The 7,894-nt window shown below is 37.4% G+C and overlaps 1 long non-coding RNA gene across 1 annotated transcript; it reads right to left on the bottom strand.

The window, feature by feature from the left end:
- Positions 1–1,035: 1,035 nt before the first annotated feature.
- LOC118805021 lies at positions 1,036–4,066 on the bottom strand. Its single transcript, XR_005007023.1, has 4 exons — positions 3,801–4,066; positions 2,797–2,831; positions 1,926–2,040; positions 1,036–1,082 (listed from the first exon to the last, which is right to left on the bottom strand). It is a non-coding gene; the product is annotated as an uncharacterized LOC118805021 (long non-coding RNA).
- Positions 4,067–7,894: the final 3,828 nt, after the last annotated feature.

The raw sequence follows: 7,894 nt of genomic DNA, 5'->3' as shown, positions 1-7,894 counted from the left end.
TGATTTTAAAAGTAGAAATAACTAGATGTTTAGACTAGTTTGTTTCTCTGTGTTAAATATACCATGGACTAGGACTATCTGTTCTGTATATTTTAGTGTTTTTCTTCTCCCACACACCCACATTACTCAGGTCTTGTTAAATACATTAGCTGCATCATGTACATCAAGGAAAACACTAAAATATGCAGGGCAGGGGTACTCTAAGACCAGAGCGGGTAACCTGAAATACAAAATTATTTCACAAACAAAATGTATTTCTTAATAAATGTCTAATTGAAGAGTTGGGAAATAAAATTAAACTTTGGTGGTTTGACATGTAATGATTAATTGTAGAGAAACTTACTGACTCTTGCTGAAACGTATTCTTTACAATGGTGGTGACAGGAACCAGGGGTTACCATGACTACAACTCAAACACTACAAATAACCATTTTATTTACTATCCAAAACCACCAGTGAACCTACATGTGTCCTCTGAGTTTATATGGAATGTTGGGGTAAAATAGTGGGAAACCTGAAAAGATTATTTTGGGACCATATTGCCATATCCTTCTAATGTATCTAAAAAATGTTTTAGACCTGAAATCTATTCCAGACTATGGTGAAACAGCATCTCAGGGAGTGTAATCATTTGGTGTAATGAAGGAGCTTTTAGAGGTTCAGATGTCTGGTTCCATCTACCACCACTGTGAAGAGTTCTGACTTTATAAGATTCTCCAGAATGGAGTGTTTCTGATATCCTGATAATACTGATATCCTATTAATGTGTAATATATAATAATAATAATAATAATAATAATTTTTAAATATGCTAAGCATTACAAAATCAGATAGAGGTAAAATTCATTTTTCATGTAATCTGTATCAACACTGAATCTTTCTTTTACTTGCATAAATTAACTCTTCAATCACAGCACAAAAAGTCAGTTAAGAACAGTTACAAAACAGGTAAAACCAAGAACAATTCAAAAACTGTATTGAATATGAATACAATATTTATTGAACACTTAACATTTAGCACCTTTTTGTGTTTTCCAAAAGTGAATTATTAACCCTCTGTGGTTTGAAGAGCTGTAGATGACCTGAAAGAAGGAAAAGGAAAGAAATAAAAAATCACGACTGATAAACTCAATTAGTTCATAATTGTATGTAATCAGGAAGTACAGTGAGTAGCACTGAGCACATGTTTAAGCTTTCACAAAAGAGCTTCTCAAAAGCATGTACATAGTATACGTACAAGTGAATTGGTAGAAATTTCTACAAAAGACCAGAGCCAGGAGTATAAATAATGTTCTTTTTTTATGATTTGACTTATATTCTTAAATTTCACTTGGTATTTTACTGATTTATTGTTTGTGTTATTGCTTCCTTCAATCCCTGTTTTTGTATATGTTTAGCTTTATTTAAAATGAGAGCCACCCTCAATGTACTTCCAAGTTTAAAGAAAGGCAGACTGATTTGATTAGTTGATAGAAAATACTACTTCAATCAATGTGAAACTATCAAGAAGTTACAGTAAGAAATGTCTACCTGGAAAAAAGAATCACAGGCTAAACTAATAAGGACTACTGGGACAAAAACATGCTTTTGTGTTGATTAGATAAAAATACAAAGTTAAGAAAACTGCAAGAAATGGACATAATACTTGTTAAATAACTGAAAATGGCAGTTCTTAATTTTGTTCAGGTAACCCTTAAGGGCTTGGACTATGTAGGAAAATCTGATTTCTGTATTACCATCCTCTCTGAGAAATAAAGAAAAAAGAATAAAAAGTTCATATTAAGTTGGTGCTTGCAGATTCTGCGCTCCCTGCTCTCCTATTTCAAATCAGGGGCACCAGTACTCCTGGGCAAAAAACTTAACATAAAACTCTGATGAACCTGTATATCGTTCACTGTAAGTTCAAACCAGGTTGCAACACAAACCTGTATCTCTCCCAGCGTCCGCCTCCGCGGTCTGATGCAAGATTGAACCATCGGATAGCATGTTTGGAAATCTCTTCTGTGGTGTTGCTGCTCACTTTGCATTTCCGTACAGCTCCTGCGTGAAAACATAAGTAACTAGATATGCATTTCCTGAAGGAAATACCAGAGCTTGCAAAGCAACAAAATAATAAAAAGTGTGAAATGAAAAAAGAAAACGACAGACAGATACAGACTGGGAGTTGTAGATAGACAGATAGGCAAATAGTTGTAGATAGATAGACAGACACACAGATAGACAGAGTTGTAGATAGACAGAAAGACAGAGTTGTAGATAGATAGACAGACAGATAGACCGAGAGTTGTAGACAGACAGATATACAGAGGGTTGTAGATAGACTATAGACAGACAGAGTTGTAGATAGACAGACAGAGTTGTAGATAGATAGACAGAGTTGTAGATAGATAGACAGACAGAGTTGTAGATAGATAGACAGACAGTTGTAGATAGACAGACAGAGAGTTGTAGATAGATTGTAGACAGACAAATAGACAGAGTTGTAGATAGACAGACAGACAAACAGAATTGTAGATAGATTATAGACAGACAGATAGTTGTAGATATACACAGAGAGACAAAGAGAGTTGTACACAGACACAGAGAGACAGAGTTGTAGATAGATATAGACAGACAGACAGACAAAGAGTTGTAGATATAGACAGACTCTCAATTTGGCTATTAAGCTTAGGAATTGGGACAATAAAAAATAAAAGAAATGGAGACAAACTTTGTGTATTCAACATGCAGGAAAATGGGTAATGTAGTTTCATTTGCATACACTATACTTGCGAAAGAGAGAATAAAGAGCCTTACCTTCAATATTCAGTCATCTCCATACAAGACACAACCTGCAAAAATGAGTAATAAATCATGATTAAAAACAAATAATGATTAACTGAATGCATGTGTGCATTACTTTTAGTGGTGTACAACTTAATTTATCACTACAGAAAGCATCCTTTTGAAATGTACATCTGTTAAATTTCCTACATATTTCTTCATATCGTACGTACTTCTTCACGTGTGTGTACCTGGCACAGAATTTACTGCTTTAACAAGCTTTAGCAGTGAATAAAAATGAAAAATTCTTTGAGTAACTAAAAATAACACGTCCATTATAATTTACACTCATTCAGACAAACGTAGCAAGGGCTGTGTGACTACCAAGTTAAATAACGCTAATTAACTTATATCTTAAATAAGTACATTTCGGCTAACGTTAGCTTGATAGCTACGTTACTGATAAGCTAACCTAGCTAGCTAGCTAGTACAGTAACTAGCAAAGTAAAGGCTAGTTGTATTTGTATCTCTAGTAACGAAAAACAAAGTTATCTGGACATTAACTCGTGTTCAAGATTAGTATTCTCACATTGCCAGAAAAAAGCACCTGCCTCTGTCGTAATAATGAGGCTGAAGAGTCTTGTTAGCTAGCTTGTTATGTGAATTTTCCGTTCCACCTTAAACGGTGCAGCAGGGCTACTGACTACTGCGCCTTTTAAGGTGGAACAGACCATTCGAATGAAAAACTGGCTAATAAGATGTCAATTTCACATTCATTCGGTAATTTAACTGGCGTTATAAAGCTACGTCGCCCAGACATTCTTATTTAAGATTTATTTCTCGTCTTTAATAACATTAGTGTCACTGATAAACTAGCTAGCATAGCCGCTAACGTACAGCCCTCAAGCTAGCTAGCTAGCTAACGATACAAAGAAAGAGAAAAATAACACTTAAAAGTTTCCTTCTTATCAAAAATACGACTATTAATCGTGACTCTGATAGCAGTATTAGCTAATAAGACATGAGATGTGACCAACCAGTTTTAATGGCTCCATCCTGGCCAAAATCTGGTAGACCGTTGGAAACCGTTGCGAATTTTTGAACGGTCTCGCGGCGAGGCTCTGGATCAGATCCGCAGCGCATTCACACAGCGATTGGCCATCCGTAACGTTCCCGGATGTGGAGCAAGCGCGCCCCTGTTCCGCAGAGTGACACAGTCGTTACGCTGACTCCGGTGCAGATGCGTAAATGCAGATAGCACCGTCTGCCGGATTTGCGGAGACGCAGGCGGATCTGGCGCGGAGTCAGCTGCTATGTGGGAAATGACCATTTTTAGCGATATTTTGCATGTTGGACTGCTGGAGCCAGTATTTACATTCCTATGTAGTGCACTAACTTTATGTAGGGAGCAGTTAGCTGTTTGAGTAAAGTGCCGTCGTCAGACTGGCAGAAGAAGGTGGTAATTTGGTGACCAAAAAGTACTTATGAACTGAAAGTTTTTGCATTAAACAGTGCTGCGTTACATATGTTCACTGTTCTACGGAAAAAAGTTTAACAAATCATGAAATGTCTGTGGTTTACAGTGATTGGTGACCGAACGTTCTTCCCCTCATTCAGCGGTCAATGGTTGCTTAGCAACGATACCATACTCTAAAGGAACTACATTTCTTGGTGGAATACTTGTTTATGTCGATTATTATTAACAATAACTTAATTATTTAAATTACAGCAATTTTAACACAAATTTAACATGTTGTATATATTTATATAAGAGTTAGTTCCGGCCACGCAAGCTGATTGGTTGAGAAGCGTTCTAACTGTGCTGTTATTTTGCCATAACAGCACAATTTTTCACAAACACTGTATTACTCCGCTGAGACGCCTTTGCTAAGCAATGAGTATGACAGCTGTAGGAGACGCTCAAGCCATTTGAATTCTTTAAATTCTTACTTTGCTCACAAACAAAAAATGGATACTATTAAGATCACATCTTACCTCAAGCCGATTTGGTCAGACTCTGAAGATGAGACTACACTAAATTCCTAAACTGTCATCACCACTGAGCAAGCTTTTCAGTCAGCAGCTGTGACAGAAGGACACATAAACAACCTGGAATTAGCCAGAAATGAACCGAATATCATTCACCATAAAAAATGGGCTGTAAGATGCTTTACAGACTGGCTGGAACAAAACAACATTAATATTGATCTAGCAAAAAATGACAAAACTGAGCTAAACTTGATATTGTGGCAGTTGTATGGCTCAGTCCGAACTTCAAAAGGCGAGGCTTGTTGTATAAAATAAACATAAAACCTAAATATATAACTCCCTCCTGAGCTAACAACACACTCTCAAACACCTAACTACTGTTTACAGAGCTAAATCTAAGGGCACGTTTGTTTGGATCACGTTTGGATTTCCAATAGACAACCAGTATGACTGACTGCTTTACGTTTGTGCTATAAGCTCTGTAGATATCTCTTAGGAACAGATGTTGTCCCCCTGTATGCTTAGCAATCCTGTATATGATCAGCACAGTCTGTTGAGCTGTCCACCACTGCCCACGTCACTATATGCATACAGTCCACAGTATTCTACAGCTACTGCATCTACAGCATCTCTAAAGCATATATAGATTAGATCTCTATGATTCTTCAGATATGAAGCATCCCCCCACCTCTCACATTATCTATGGAGGTTTCATTTCATTATCGGGCAGAGCATTAGCATCCATGAAGTCACTTACCACACCACTGCTTCCTGTTACTGACTCAGCAGAGCAGGGGATTGTGGGATTAGTCTCTAGGGCCTATTTATAGCTTATTGCAGACTGAACATGCCATTCCAGAACGAGAACCCACCTTTATAGCATATTTCAGGGTTCTTCAAGCGACAAACTGTTCATTTCTGAGCTAAAACATGCCTCAGAACTGGAGGTGGACATTGGGTAATGACCAGTGTTATTGATGAGATGAGTGAATATATCAGTTTTAATTTGAGCCAGAAAGCATCTGTGAGATTGATTTCATGTTACCCATTAAATGACGGGGAAAGACAAAGTCGTATGCAAAAGTTGACACATATTTTTGCAATTTTCTAAGAAAAAATAAGTAAACACATCCTCTACAGTTGAGACATACCTGTTATGACTGAGTTTCAATTGAGTTGCAGGACACATTACATTATGCAACCTAAGTGAAATTTAGTTTCATGTAGGTTTCAAGCAATTAAAGTTGCATAAAAGTTCCACTGTGTAAATCCAGCCGTACAATGCAATCCCTAATATTTTAGATAGCATTTGGTAGGTTTGGCACAATAGGGCACATTTCTAGGTTATAGTTAAAGTGATAGTTTGGCAAACAAATGCAGCAAAAAAACATTGTGCAAAAAGATATGCAGAAAAATTACATATTTAAATGTGTTCTTTGTAGAGGATGTGTTAACTTATTTTCACTTAGAAAATCAACAAAACATGTAATTTTAGACTTTTGCATACAACTGTTCATCTTCAGTCTAGTCTTAAACCTCATTTGGCTTTTGACGTGTGAAGCCTCCCTCTGTTTGAGAAACATCTGCAGCAGAAAACTTAGTGATCCATTTTGACTAAATAAAAAAGACAAGATCGCTTCCCAGTATTTATTACAGAAACATGTCACTTCTGAAGTCTGTGAAACTGTGGTTACACCCCAAAACGTGCTGTGTGTTCACAGCCAGGCCTGTGTGTGGTAGGCCTGCTCATGAGTGCTAATGGCTGTTTAGCTTGAGAGCCATGTATTTACACTGTTTTACAAAACCACAAGCACGGCAGCTTAAGCTGAAACACCTGTTTGGATTGCACCATGCTGAAACCCATAAAGTAGTAAATCCACAACAAATTCCTCTACTCCTGAAGTGTGTTGGGAGGCTGCTTGACTGTGAGGTTGACCTCTGCTACTAGGTTCAAAGTTCAAAATCTCAAAAGTTTGGAATCACTTGTCATTTTAATAATTGCAGTTATTTCTATTAAATAACAACTTACACAGTGTGGACTGAAATAACACTTCGTTGGATATTTCAAGGTTTTAAAAAAATAGCTTAATAAAGGGGTGTGTGGAGTCAGTACAACATAGAAAATACAATTTCAGTGGAGTATGGTACAATTATGTTCACTGACTAAAGGTACTAAGATGAACCTTTGAGGGTACCACCCCAGTGACAAGAAGGGTACTGCCCCAGTGACAGTTTCATACCTTTATTTCTGAGAGTGTATTCAATGTCTTTAGAAATATCTCCTGAAAAAATGAATAAGTACTTAATGACAGTTTTGACAGGCCATTAAATAAATTAAAAGTGGTCTGTATTAAAACTAGTTTTATTTTCATGAAAACAGTGGTGCCAAACTTTATTTAGTGCTTGTAACAAATATTGCTAGCTTTTTCCCCAAACGAATCTGTATAGTTTTTAACACATGAAGTCAATTGCAGATCAACAAAGAATTTTTTTTTAAAGAATTAATACCAGGAAAAGGATACAAGATGTCTAGTCATGTATGAACGTGAGAGTGTATGTGTTTGCGTGCAGACAAAAAAGCGAACTAAGGCCTTTATCCTGATCTATCCTGACGACAACAACAACAACAACATGCCTTGATTAGCTGCCCAGCCTGATGCTGCTGCCTGGCTCATTTCTCTCTAATTCTGATCATCACTAATCCACCAAGCTAATCTCAATCATGTGCTAGGAGAGCTTGTGTGTGCATGTGTGAGCGCATGTGTGAGAGAGAGAGACAGAACACTGTGTACCTGTCTCAGTCTCTCTCTCTCTCTCTGTGGGTTGATGTGAGTGTGGCTCCATGGGACAGGGGCAGCCATGTGCACCACCATGATGGTCCTCAGCACCCTGGCCCTGCTGCTGCGCCGACACTTCTTCAACAGAGTCCGACCGTGAGTTCTCTTCTTCATCTTCCTCCTCCTTCAAGGGTCACATGAAAATATCTTCTTTTTCCAACAAAAGGAGGACAAGCATGTTGGTGTGGACATTTCTACTATGTTGCTGTAGAGTGAGCCTATAACCTACATAACCTATAGCCTATAGATAGATAGATAGATATATGTATAGGCTTAGATATTAGGCTTAGAGAACCCTGTTGGTC

The sequence above is a fragment of the Colossoma macropomum genome, unplaced genomic scaffold, assembly GCF_904425465.1.
Source record: "Colossoma macropomum unplaced genomic scaffold, Colossoma_macropomum, whole genome shotgun sequence".
Classification (NCBI taxonomy): domain Eukaryota; kingdom Metazoa; phylum Chordata; class Actinopteri; order Characiformes; family Serrasalmidae; genus Colossoma; species Colossoma macropomum.
This window is presented reverse-complemented; position numbering and strand designations above follow the sequence as displayed.